Source organism: Dermacentor andersoni, chromosome 9, assembly GCF_023375885.2.
Source record: "Dermacentor andersoni chromosome 9, qqDerAnde1_hic_scaffold, whole genome shotgun sequence".
Taxonomy (NCBI): Eukaryota; Metazoa; Arthropoda; class Arachnida; order Ixodida; family Ixodidae; genus Dermacentor; species Dermacentor andersoni.
Genome location: NC_092822.1, coordinates 50,158,950 through 50,171,841, shown reverse-complemented (window position 1 = coordinate 50,171,841; position 12,892 = coordinate 50,158,950). Strand labels below are relative to the sequence as shown.

The 12,892-nt window shown below is 47.2% G+C and overlaps 1 long non-coding RNA gene across 1 annotated transcript in view; it reads left to right on the top strand.

Annotated features, from left to right (window-relative positions):
- LOC129384029 (uncharacterized) overlaps positions 1–12,892 on the top strand; it is a 137,966-nt gene that overhangs the window by 65,396 nt on the left and 59,678 nt on the right. Inside the window, exon 3 of the long non-coding RNA XR_008611784.1 lies at positions 3,691–3,817. This is a non-coding gene — a long non-coding RNA (uncharacterized lncRNA). The remainder of the gene's footprint in view (positions 1–3,690; positions 3,818–12,892) is intronic.

Here is a 12,892-nt window from a genome sequence, read left to right as displayed (position 1 = left end):
CGCGATATACTGAGGCAAAGAATTTGAGACCGAAATCACCGCACCGACTGGCAATGGGCCAGTGCCGTCAGCGCCTTCGCAGAGGGAGGGGCAGTATGGGAACGCTGGCATGACGAGTGGCAATGGAGCCACAGCTGCGGTAGAAGACGACCACCATCGAAGGCTCGCGCCTAAACGCCACTGAGTGGTCCTTCAAGTTATGAACTCGTCCCGGGCAAGAGAGCGCGTTCAGACGCTTGGCGCGTTTCGGTTGGGCCTTACCAAGAGACAGAACGTATACGAGAACTTCAGCGGACACGAAACGCGCGGAAAGACGCATTTCACCAAAAGGGAATGTAATGCTTTCGCATTCCCACATGTAAGCAGCCGTAAGCCTTTGCCTAATTGCATTTCTTTTAATTTTCGTGTTTGGCATAGAAGGTCACAAAAACTGAATAAATTAAGAACTTGATGCTGACTCACACGCTCACACATTTAACTTCAGTTATTACCGGTATTAATATCTGTTTCCGAGCTCAGTTGTCGTAGCGTCTGCGGGTGCGATGTGCGAAACTCGAATCGTGCTTAGATTTTATATATGACCAATTGTTTGACGTTTCGAGGTGCGTTTCGACTAAAAGAGGTTTGCATGCCGCTTAGCTATGCCATGTGTCATTGGTGAGCAACTGTGTTGTATGTGGTATTATGCGTAGCTATACTGTTTAGTATCGACATCGGTTGTAGCACACTGTCCGTGATGCAGAATTGTTTTTTTTTTAATCTACAAAACTGTGAGAATTCACATCTAAATTTGACATCTTCTTTCTTTCTAATCCTCCGAAAACGTAGGGAGATTAGTCAGTTATAACATCTGCGGCCTAATAGCGTACACTGAGATGCGCTATCGCACAATGAAAACAGAATCTTTGTTTTTTGCGTTAGCTCGTTCATTATTTGCAAGCGTGACATGAGGTGAATGATGATTTTAAAGGCTAAAGTGAATTGTTCGCCTTTGTTTTATCCTATACAATTGTACCCCGTGCTGCCTGCACGAAGTCTACGCGTCACCGTGATTATTTTCGGGAATCGCAACGTATATCACTTTGATGTGCCGATTTTCATATGTTCAAATAAGATTTAAAGAAAATAAGCTTAACGCAAAGCACGTAACAGCGTTTTTAACACGGCTGAGCGTGACTTGATTTTTGGCGTCTGAGTAAAATATTTATAATTAGTGCGGTAAAACGTTTTCTACTGAAATTATATTTCAGTGGCTTTTTAGATGACTGTGTTCGCCATCACCAAAAGTAATGGTCAACAAGTTCTCTTCTATTTTTCGATGCGGATTGCTGTTTGGGCTTTGCGGAGTCAAATTTGATTTTTCATTCGCCATGGTTGCCCGCTGACAATGACTTCCTTGGAGAGCGTTAGGTTTAGCATTTGATGCCTGTTTGCGTAGACAGCTTTAGATTAAGAGCGCAGAGAGAAAGGAAAAAAAAATAGAAAAACAACCGGTTTACGAAACTCTCGGTGCTGGCCACAGAAGCTCAGGTGATAAAAATTCATCTAGAGCTCCCAACCACGGAGTGTCTCATTGCCAAATCTACGCTTTGGGGCAAAAAAAGTCATATTTCTTTTTTTAATTAATCATGCATCTCATTTCCTCAGTACATAAAGATACTTCGCAAACCTTTAGCTGTACAGCTGCTATATGGTATCTCCAAAAGAGATTTGAATGGTCCCTTTCTTACTTTTAAATAATGATGGCGCATGCATATTTAAAGTAATCGTTGTCTTTATTTTCTCATTTTATGTACTACAATGCTAGACGAAGGTATCCTGTAGCGATGGGGCACTTACCACTGCCTTGCGACTGCTCATTCTGTCCGATATCGCCTTGTTTTCTAATCACACTAAACCGACTGCCAACCTCGAAACCGTTTCTTTTCCTTCCGCTCTGCCACCTGATTAGAGATCCAACAGGCAAGAATATAGCGATGTTCACTCCAGGCACTTGAAAAAAGAAACTTCCGATTTTTATGTTTCCGCAGCTAGGAAGCATTCTGACGTGGACAGTAAATATGGTTGCTTAGAACTTGCACATTTGCCCGAACTTCCGACTACAGCGCTGAATCCGCGCGCTGCGGCGGGAAAGAAAGAATAAAGAATGACGTCTGTAGGTTGCTGGCTAGCCTGAGCCGCGGTTCTTGAGAACAGCGGAAGCCACAATGAAGCTTCACAACGCACTATCCATCCGGGTACCTTGAGCTGAACAGCTGCAGCTATTGACAACTCCACAATCCGTTACAAAGAGATTTTCGTGCGAGCCTGAGGTTTCCGAAGGGGATGTGTTTGTGCTTAGCAGGCCTCCGAAAGGTGCAAGCACGTGCTCGCTTCTTTACTACACTGGTGTAGGTGCGATTCTCGGATGTTTTGCACCTTCATAGCCATCTCCCCACTGCAACTCGTGTTGTAGTCTATCGCATATAGCATTTCACAACATTTATGCAGGAACGTCTGTCTTACTTTCAGGAGGTAAATACGGGTATTCCGCACTCAGGCGAAAATATGTAAGGTTACCTGGTCAGTGTGTCGTGGGATAAAAGCAAACGAGAGGTCTGTTTGCGAGTCGGAATGCACCTTTCTTTTTATAGTCAGCTGGGGGTACGTGCAGTAAGGTCGTCTGCGCCCGATGATTTGCCCTTGCTTATGCTTGCAGTACGCAGTACTTGCGGTAGGGCTTGGGTCTGCAAACACTACAGACACCCACCGCCCGCAGAAATTCTCAAACCCCAGCGAAACGCGAGAATTTAGTAACAACCAATCGGACCAAGTTGAGTTTCTTGCAACAGGTTTCGAAAATTTAGTGAAGGTTTGCTTTGGGCAAAGTCGCTTGTGTTAGTGTGCATGCATGACTTCGAAACGTGCTGAACTCGTTGTAATAGAATTTGTGTGTGCACAGTGTCGGCAAGCAAACTAGCGCCCCTGTGCGCTGCTCGAACGCTCCGAAGCTGAAACGAGCGCTGTTTGCTGGTTTTTTATAAATTGCCTGCGAGCTACTGAACTGAGAACTCAACATGTTCAATGAGAAAACAGCACATTCTGCACGCACCGCTAAACTAAAGCACGCTCTGAAAACGATATGTGGCCTCACGGCATACCACGTGTCCTGATCAACTTCAGACCTTCCGAGGCAGTTATCATTGCTGCTGCCGTGCCTGCTGGCAAATGTGCATTAGCGAGAACATCCCTTCTGCTTAAAGCGTTAGTAACACTAATGCTGGGGCATAAGCTAAAAACGAACAAAACTGAATGCCGCCTAAACGTAGATAACTATAATTTATTAAAGCGCCTGCACAAACAAAGCACACTGCACGATTTGAAAGGCCAGCAAGATATTGAAAGCAGCGTTCTCATCGCCGGGAAGAAACAAGTCCCGATGGAAATGTTTCGAACAAACCGGTATAGTATTAGTCCTGAGCATTTGCCATTGCGAAGTTTCTTATCCAAGTCGCTCTCCGATGCGCGTCGTCTGCTTCTTTCGCGAAAAGGTAAAATCGTACATTCCCGTATTTCCAGCGCGATGACAGGCATAATAGTAAAGAAGTCTTTCGACATCTGTATGTATTTCATTTTCAGGTTCTTGCCACCGCGATGACACGCGTAATGGTAAACAAGTCTATCGACAGCCGTATGTATTTCATTTTTCAGGTTCTTGCACGGCGGCAACACGGCGATTTGAGAACTACGAGGCTTTCAGCGCATCCCTTGATATGAAGCCCTTTTTTGCTTCGAGCTTGAACCTGGATGGGTTGTTTCTCAGCACGGCTGCTAGGGGGTGAGTATTTAGTTGGTGTCACCAATAGGGTCGTTGTGGTACTCTCCACTTGTAATGCAGCCCAGTGCTCGTGCGCTCGAGACAGAAGGGTGAGTGAGCGTGTGCGCTTAACCTTAATGCAGCAGCCTACAACCTTGGGACCCGACGCGCTAGATCGGTGGCTACGGCATTGCACTGCTGACTACGATGCCGCGGTTTCGATTCCGAAATCCTTTGCTTCGCATGGATTACGGGATGCGGGTTTGATCCGCTTGCTTTTGTTTTGTCAGTACATTCACAATGGTCGCCATTTTAATACCAGTAGTGTTGTTACCTTAAAAGAGCTAACCTTGACTCGAAAACTCCTATAAAATGTTCGAGAGCATAGAAATCATTTTACCAGCGGAATCACTCTCAGCCTAAGACTCGCCTACATTGCAGAAACTACGAATTTACATTAGAGGCTTCGGTACGACAAGGGTAAATGTTGGAGTGATGTTACCTGTTCAGAGCTTACCTAGCACATTCGCGAAAGTTGTTTCAGAGGGCTCCGAATTTATTTCGTCAGTTGCGGTCTTCTTTTTTTTAGAGAGAATGGCTTTCTGTGGATGTTTCGCTGTCGTTGTGGTGATCGGAAGAGGTCGACTTTCAGTGCTGTTACAAAGGTGTTGATGGAAAGAACGTGGGTCATGTGCAATGGCGTTTCGATGCGTGGTCGTCGCCGAACGCCAACTATACAAGGTCGATATATCTGCGAAGTAAATGCACAATTCACCAAGTTAACACTCGTAATGGTTATAATAGTCTAATGGTGGATGATTGGAAGCGATATGTAGACATGTGTAAGCTAGCTAAACGAGTAAGCAAAAGCAATTTTCAGTTTCTGTAGCATCTTTTGCTGCCTGGGCTCATCTTTCCTCTTCCGATTCTTGATCTGCGGCTTCCGCTCGACATCGTATATGTAAATCAAAGTTTCCTCAGCAGTTGCAAGGATCTATAAAGCTTTCTAATCAATTTAGCAATTTTTTTTGTCGCCAGTTTTGTTCAAGAGTCAGCGGTTGCGCCACCACTTGGGCGCAAACCTTTAGCATTTCCAAAATTTCAGTCGAAATGCGTTGAGCGGATGACTTTCCCAAACCAAGTGCATGTTACATATACATCTGCCAGTAATTCGGCGGTCTTTGAGCACAAATAACGCATATTCTCGATGTTTTCATGTTCTCACAAAGTGGAAAGGCATCGCGAGCTTGCATCGTCCATGGGCTCTTTACCGCCTTGCCGAAATCGCTGGGCACGTTTGAACACGGTTATTTTTCTTTAGGACATCCTTTCCACATGTATTTTACGATACTTCCCGAATTTCTGCACCATTCTTACCCCATTTCAGAATAAATCTTACATTTATCATTTCGCTCCGTGTGTTGATTGATCTGCATTTCGTCAAAAACTAAAATTGGGTTGCGCGAAAATTCCACGTATAAAATTCAGCGGTCCACCTCGTAACCGGGCCCTCTCGAGTAGAGAGAGTGAAGGAGCGACGCTCCTACACCCTCTTCCACATATTTCGCTGACTCACTCATGAACTTTTGGGGCAGACTGCGTAGCTCCTTAAGGCACGGACATGCAGCTTTCGGGAGCTTGAAGGTTTGCATGCTTGACTCAAGCGCTCGTGAAAGACAGCCCGCCTCTCTACCCGCTGCCTTCTTCTCCTCTGGCGGCTATGGGAAAGAAGGACGTCAGTAGCCTTTCATGCCAGCGCAAGACAGTTCTACTACGGTTACATATTTTTGCTCAGTAATATCGCTTCGCGAAAAACCTTGCGTTCTGTTTCCCCCGCGACATCTACAACTGTGCCGCGCGATAAAGATTGCAAAATCGTCTCCAGCAACTGGAAATCAACGCAGACCTTAGGCAGACGACTGCTGCAGCGAGCACTTTCAAGCTCACTTATCTGATGACGAACTGCGCAAGGACTCTTATATAGCGCTCCATGCTTATTTAGCTCCAGCGTAGCGCCTCGAGCACCTGAGTACGTGTGCACAATACGTTGTCCTTGTACTTTTGTTGCGATAGGAATTATATGGACACTCCAGCCGCATTATCCGCCGCCGTCGCCGTGATGTTCGCGAGGGAAGCCGACGATCGCGGCTCATTCTGGAGCACGCGAAGAAAGAATGCGGAGAATGAATGAAACCACGTTTATTCCCCATTGAAATGCGCCAAAGATGCTGCGGCGGAAAGGGAGGGGTTTTATTGCAAAAGGGAAAGAGTGAGGCTGCCTCCGTCTTATTAACGAACGTGCTGGAGGCAGCTAAGTAGGAGCAGCATGACGCTTGCGGCTGTCGCGGAGCCGATCGCCGACCGGTGGTGCCGCCGGATTCTGGAGGAACAACAGCAATGCTTGCCAGAGCTCGGTGGCATGGTCCGGAGGCGTGGTATCCGGGAATGTCTAAGAGACGAAGAGACGAATCCGGGAGAGACGAAGGCCAGGGTCCCCGCTGTGTGGTGGCCAGGGCACGAAGCCTCTTTGGGATGTAGAGGGGTCACTCCCAACACAGGTTGTTGAGATCAGCACGATATTTGCACGTGGAACAGAACCCACTTACGGGTGGTGGTGTGCCACCCCTGTGGAAACGGTTCAGCAAGTGAGGTGTAAGGACGGTGCCTGTCTGAATTCTCCGAAGCAAGACTGACTCTCGCCGTGTGAATACCTTCGGCGGAAGCGACGGTATAGAGAGTGGATTACCCAATGCTGTGAGGTAGGCGGCACGTCGTTGTTTGGTCCGCTGCTTGTCTGCCATCGGGTCTGCTACCGCAGGTGTGGTATCTAGGAGAGGATAACGAGTATTGGAGGCTCTGGCTAGCGCGGTACCGATGAGCGCGCGCCAGTCTATGAGTCTTCTCGTTTCCGGGGATACCGCAATTCGCAGAGACCCAGTGGATGGTAACATTTTGACTGCATTCGCGAAGCAGGCGTGCCTGGTACCGGATCTTCTGCAGTACAGGATCTGCGTAAAGAACATTAGCGCATGCCCGATGGGCAGCCTGGGAGTCTGCGTGCACATGATGGTGAACAGGGTCAGTTTGAGATGAAGTTGGGAGGAATTTGCGAATCCATCAATGGACAGACCCCTATGTCCAAGGTTTGGGCCATCCTGCGCTCTCTTCTCGGCCAACGCAAGAAAGCGGAGGGCAAACGTGCCGTCTTGCGTCGCGCGGAAGGCCATGACGGGATTGAAGGTAGCGAGGGGATGCGGCGTTGGGCTCCTGCAGCAATAGCGCATTTCCCGATATGAATATGAGACACGCCATAGTGGGGGATTGCGGATGAATTTTGACTTCCTGGGGTTCTGTAAGGTTTATTTAAAATACACGAGCGTTTTTGCATTCTTCGCCCCAATCACCATGCGGCCACGGAGGCAGGTGTCGAACGGACAGCTTCGTGCTCAGCAGTGTACGGAAAAGCCACAAGCTACCACAGTAAATGGCCACAAGGGAGAGACGTCAAATGATAAATGAAAGGCAGGGAGATTAAGCAAGACTGAGCACGGTTGGCTACTTTAGACTGGGGTACGGGAAAAAGGGAGGGAAAGTTTAAAAGAAGAGAAAGTAGACTGGTGATATCTATCGGTCACTCAGTCCGGATCAGAGACGGTGACTCAATCCGGTAGCTTTCAAATATCGCAGAAGCTCTTTTGTGGCCTTTTTGTAGGTGCGATATGCGAGGCCATGGTTCGAAGATCTTGTTCAAGATTAATAGTTTTCTATCTAACTGATTTAGAGCTGTACGGAGGTCCTGTCTTTCTCATGGGCAGTAGCACAGTAGATGTTCTATAGTCTCCTCGACACCACAGGCATTACACTCGGTGCTATAAGCCATTCCACTCAAATTCCTATATGCATTGGTGAAGGCGATGCCCAGGCGTAAGCGGCACAGCATTGTTTCCTCATTTCGTGGAAGCGCGGGTAACAGCCGCACAACGATGTTGGGTAAATTAGGTGCCCAGAAGAATTCACGTTAAGCTCATGTTCTTCCTGCCACTCAGAATGCCAATTCACGATGGCGCAGAAGTAGATCCGCTTCTCTGCACAGCCGAACTCGTGAGAAAATAAAGTAATGCAATAATGAAACGAAAACAGCGAATGGGAAACGTTGACGTCGAACGATACCCTGTTCAATGCTCTAAATCTCGCCGATTCTCACCATAACACGAATGACATTCCTTCTCCTTTGATAAGAGATCGGGAAACATGAAGACAATGACGGTGTTATGCTGGCGTGTCTATTAAGTAGACAAGAGACTGTGACAAGTAGAACAAGCTTCAAGCAGTACTACGAAACGCGGTAACGCTGAGAAAATATACAGTTGGGGCGCATTTCTTCCACACCCCTCCCCCTCTCGCCCCGTACGCTTCGTATCATCTCGTGAATAGCCTAATATTGTGTGCTCAACGGCGAAACTGAGGCAACTGTTTGCTTTGCTCGCTTTCAGAGGCAATCTTTTCACCAGGGTGCACTGTGACTCCGAAAATAGCGCCATTGTTCCGCTGTGTCACCTGGAGCTAGTCGTCTCATATTGAATTTCATTGTAACTGCTGGCTTACGCTAAGCTTTCGTCATACGTTTTCCTGACTCCACGCGTTTGGGCGGTTTTCGTTCTCGCCACCATGAGAAACGGACTTCTTTGTAATTTTTACTTCGGAGCACTAAATGCTTGAATGACTGAGGAAGAGTTACAGCACCCGCACTGGCGCCATGACAATGTAAGCCGTGTGCTTGGGCATAAGTTATGGAAGCAACTAAAAACAGAGAAACACAGAAATGCCGATTGTTTTCTCCCCCACTCTGCAGCGCGGATGTAAGTCGCCGCTGAAACTCACTGTATTGTTAAGTGGATACCGTGTTCCGCTGCTCAGAAAAAGATCCGCTGCTCGATTCCTCCTCCCCAAAACAAGTTTCTCTTGAATGTAATTGCAGATGTTTGTTGTTGTTGTTGTTGTTATTGTCGTTGTCTATTTCTGTAATGCCCAGCATTTCTCATCCCATAAAGAAGCACTGGTGGTCAGAAGTAATCGGATCCCCGTACGTCCATGTCTATCATAGGAGGTCGTGTATTGTTTCGCTGGGCTGAACAGGACCAATCCCTCAGTCCCTGAACTGGCCTTAGATCGTACGCTCAAGTGGAGCGCGCGTGTAGTGCGCTAAATTGCGTGCAGACTTACCAGGTAACACAAAGCTTGCGCATTTTGATATGTGACCGCACATCTGAAAGCAGAGATCTCATTCATTCATTTATATTGGAGGAAGCGGGCAACGCTTACGGCGATCGTACTTTACATTTTTAATCAAATGAGGGCTTTCAGTGGGCTCTCTGTTTTCACGTACCCCGTCATCGCTCAACGGGCGCTTGGCATCTGTAATCTCTTGGCCTGCGGTAGATACCGCTTCGAGGAGATTAATCAGCAGCTGCTAGGCTCATGATATCTTGAAATGCCGAGGCTGAAATGCTGTCCTCAACCAATTGGCGTTCATATCATACAGTACATGGTGGTTCGCCTAACCGCACTCAATGTTGGGAGTGGAAATAGAGTGTGGTGGTTGCTTGGACAGCTTGCTGACGTTGTTCAAGAAAGGCGCAGAGTGCTGTCCTCGCCGTCTATGTCGCACCTTTCGTGCGGACCGAGAAGGACGAGCTGGTTGGTGTCTATAGATAAATACAAGAATGTGTCGAGAGCTCCGGCCACGTCGTTGACAGAAAAGCAAGGGCTTCGTCGTGCTGCAGCGTCGCAGGAAGGACAGGTGCGTAGTTTCGCAGCGGAAAATAAACGCCATTAGGCTGACGTTGGCTGTAACACGTAGAACGCGCACGCGATGGACGACTAGCAGCAACAAGCAGCGAAGCGGCCGTGGAGGCCGCGTGCACCAGACGGCAAGGAGCCTGCAATGGCGGCACATTCTCGTATGGTCACGTGTGCATTCGGCGATGCCGGAGCAGGGGCTACTTGTCCTTGAAAACGAGGTGGCACATGAATGGCAGTTTTGGGAAAGGCAGGATTCTTTGGAACTGCTGTTGGCATCGTATGACTGGCAGTACCAGCTTCTGACGTGCACAGCCTTGATGGGGGCTCAATGCCGAAGGTGACGTTGTGCGCTGATGATATTGTGTTTAGCTGGGAGAGGAGAGGCGGGTAGTGTTAAATCCTAGGGAGCGGGATTGCTCGACGAGGCTGGCAGAGGCGATCGAGTGGTTGCAGATGGATCAGCATGGTTACCATGCTGTGGTACTTGTCCGGTTTCCAAGTGATGCTACGAAGGTCGAAACATGCCTCCACTTTGAAATCCAGGTGGTAAGGTCTGCAGGTCAGAACTAGGGAACTGCGGTGGTTACATGGGAAGCAGTGCACAGAGGTTTCTTGTGGTCGGAGCGCCCTAATGATAGACGCGGTCAGTGTATCGGCACACTCGGTGCTTGTTTGGCAACCGGTGGAATCTTCTGGAACGCGTTGTTCCATGGTCCGGTTTCACCCCTGTGGCGGAGCAGGAAATATGCTGCCACGTTGAAATGCAAGAACTGAGTACATTTATTTCCCTCCTCACGCTCTCGCTCGGCTCGTGCTGTCTTTGCGTACTTGGTCGTCGTTCGCACCGTCATGCCAACCGGCGAGAGGTTATCTTTTCGTTCGCTTTCATTTCCGGTGTTCTTCATTCTATTCTACATTTCAGCTTCAATCACAGCTAATTACCCTTAAGCGTTCTTTGGCTTTATTACCTGCACGCTTGATATGGTCATGATGAATTAATGCATTTCTAGATTTTGATCAGAGCTAATAATCACGTGAACCACAAGGACATTTCAAATCTAAAGAAGTATTTTATTGGCTGGATGTTGAGGCAACTTTCCGCAGTTTTTCTTTAGTTGAACAGACGACACCATTCCATGACCGGGTCGCTTCCTCTCAACAGAAAGAAGTGGGAAAGTTTTTTTGCTGGCACGTATCAACTAGCACTGCCGAAACGTTCCGCAAACTGTAATCTTAAGTAGCTTTTTCGGAGTCGGTGGTCTTACTGTAGTCCTTCAGCAAACGTAATTTTCTCTCTTCCCAACTTTTAGTCTACACATTTTCTCGCTACTTTTTTCGATAATCTTTGTCACGCAATCAGAAGCAAAATACAAGCCTAAATTTGTTGTATGTTTCCTGAGAAACAGTACATTGTTTCGGTTGACTTTTCTGACGTTTTCTGTTGTCCTTATTAGCAGCGGCTCTTTTATTCATGCCGACTGTGCCGCAAGCTTTTTTTTTCTGTTTTTCGTTGCTGAAGATGAAGGTCTGTGACTTCTCTTCTTTGACAGGCGGGCTTACCACTATGTATAGTCCGCTATTCACCACCAACTTTCGTAAATACTCAATTACAGTCGTAATGAAGTCCGCGATCGCTTGGAACTAGCGCGATAAGTTTTTTTTTTTCTGTTTGCCGGCGTCTTTCAATGCCTGACTGCTGATCCGCAAAGGTGCGAATGAACAACAAAAGCGATGTGCCGTGAAGCTTCGTTTCGTCGCGTTTTCTATCTTTTGTTTTTCTTTTTTGTGTATTTCCTCGAAGGAGCTGGAGCCCCATCTCGGCGTCAGAAGGAAGAGGATGGAAAACAGATAAAGCAGAGCTCTTCCTAATGCTGTCGTTCCGGCCTCCACTTCAAGAGGAACTTCGATGAGGCGAACCTACAAGGAATTCTACGCTGTTTTATGATGTCGCTTAATTATTTCATCATGCCATCTCACTCTGCCGTCTCTTACTGCGCTTCCCTTCTATTCGTACCTCTTCTGGAAACTCTATTTGACCCCCTGATATCTGCCCTACGCACTACGTAACCTGCCCAGTGCCATTTCTTGCGCTTAATGTAAGCTAGAACAGAGGCTACCTCCATTGGCTCTTTAGTTATCATTGCTCTGTTTCTGTCCCCTAACGGTACGCCTATCCTTTTTTGTTCCATCGCTCTTTGCGACATGGTCCTTAAGTTATTCTCAAGCTTCTCATTAACCGCCAAATTTTCGCTCCTATGTTGGTAATGGCAGAATACCATGATTGTACGCTATTGTCTTCAGGGATGGCGCGGGAAGCAGCCGTACACTGACTATAGTAATAATGGCTGCTCATAACCCACTGATATTCTTCCCCAAATGTATTTCTCAAGATCTGGATTCCCTGTTAATAACAAGTCTAGATAAACGTACTTCTTTAGATTCGAGAAGGTGACCAGCAATCACAAGTTCTCAGTTTTATTACCAAGCAATTGAATTACCTTTGTCTTGTGCATAATATCGCTAAGGCCCCCTTTGCTGGCCAAGGTCCTCAATCACTAGTGGCAAGTTATCCCCAGCGTTACCGAACAGGATACTGTCCTCTGAAAACCGTCGGTTGCTGATGTATTTGACGTTCATTCTCCTTCACAGTCACTCCCACCATAAGAGCTCGTATACATATCTTTGGGCATGGAGCGAGTAGCGCGTATTTCTACTTCGAGCTTGTATTTTCGCTTGTTGAACAAGTCGCACTAATAACTTTCTATTAGAGAACGTTATCGCAATGCCGCTTCTTAAAGGGAGAAGAAAGAGAAGGAACTAAATGTTAAACTTGTCCAGGATGTATCGGCAATTGTCAAGATACGCTGTTTGCTTCGCTTCTCCTATTCGATACATTGACTTACAAGAAAACGGGGTATGCAGTAATTTCTGGCGCAATAGATACCTATAGCACAAGCTTTGGTGTCGATGGTGCATGTATAAGCAAACACGAATAAGTGGGATAGGCAGCAGTCACATTTTTTTTTTCTGCTTGAAGTTTTGTTCCTAAAATCCTATGGCGGACATAGCTCTGCTTGTTGCCGCTTCTTATTGATGGGACGGCAGAGCGCATGAACGCTTCTATCTTCCTTCTTACGGAACGCTAGCACCTGCAGCGATAACGAGAAGGCAACGCTGACAAGGCTACCAGCACCGCACGTAGGCTATGCTATTCTGTGTGGAACCGCTTGTTGTTACAGGATGGAGTTCGCCTTTCTATAGCGCGGCTTTAAGAGTCAGTTCCCTGCTGACTAG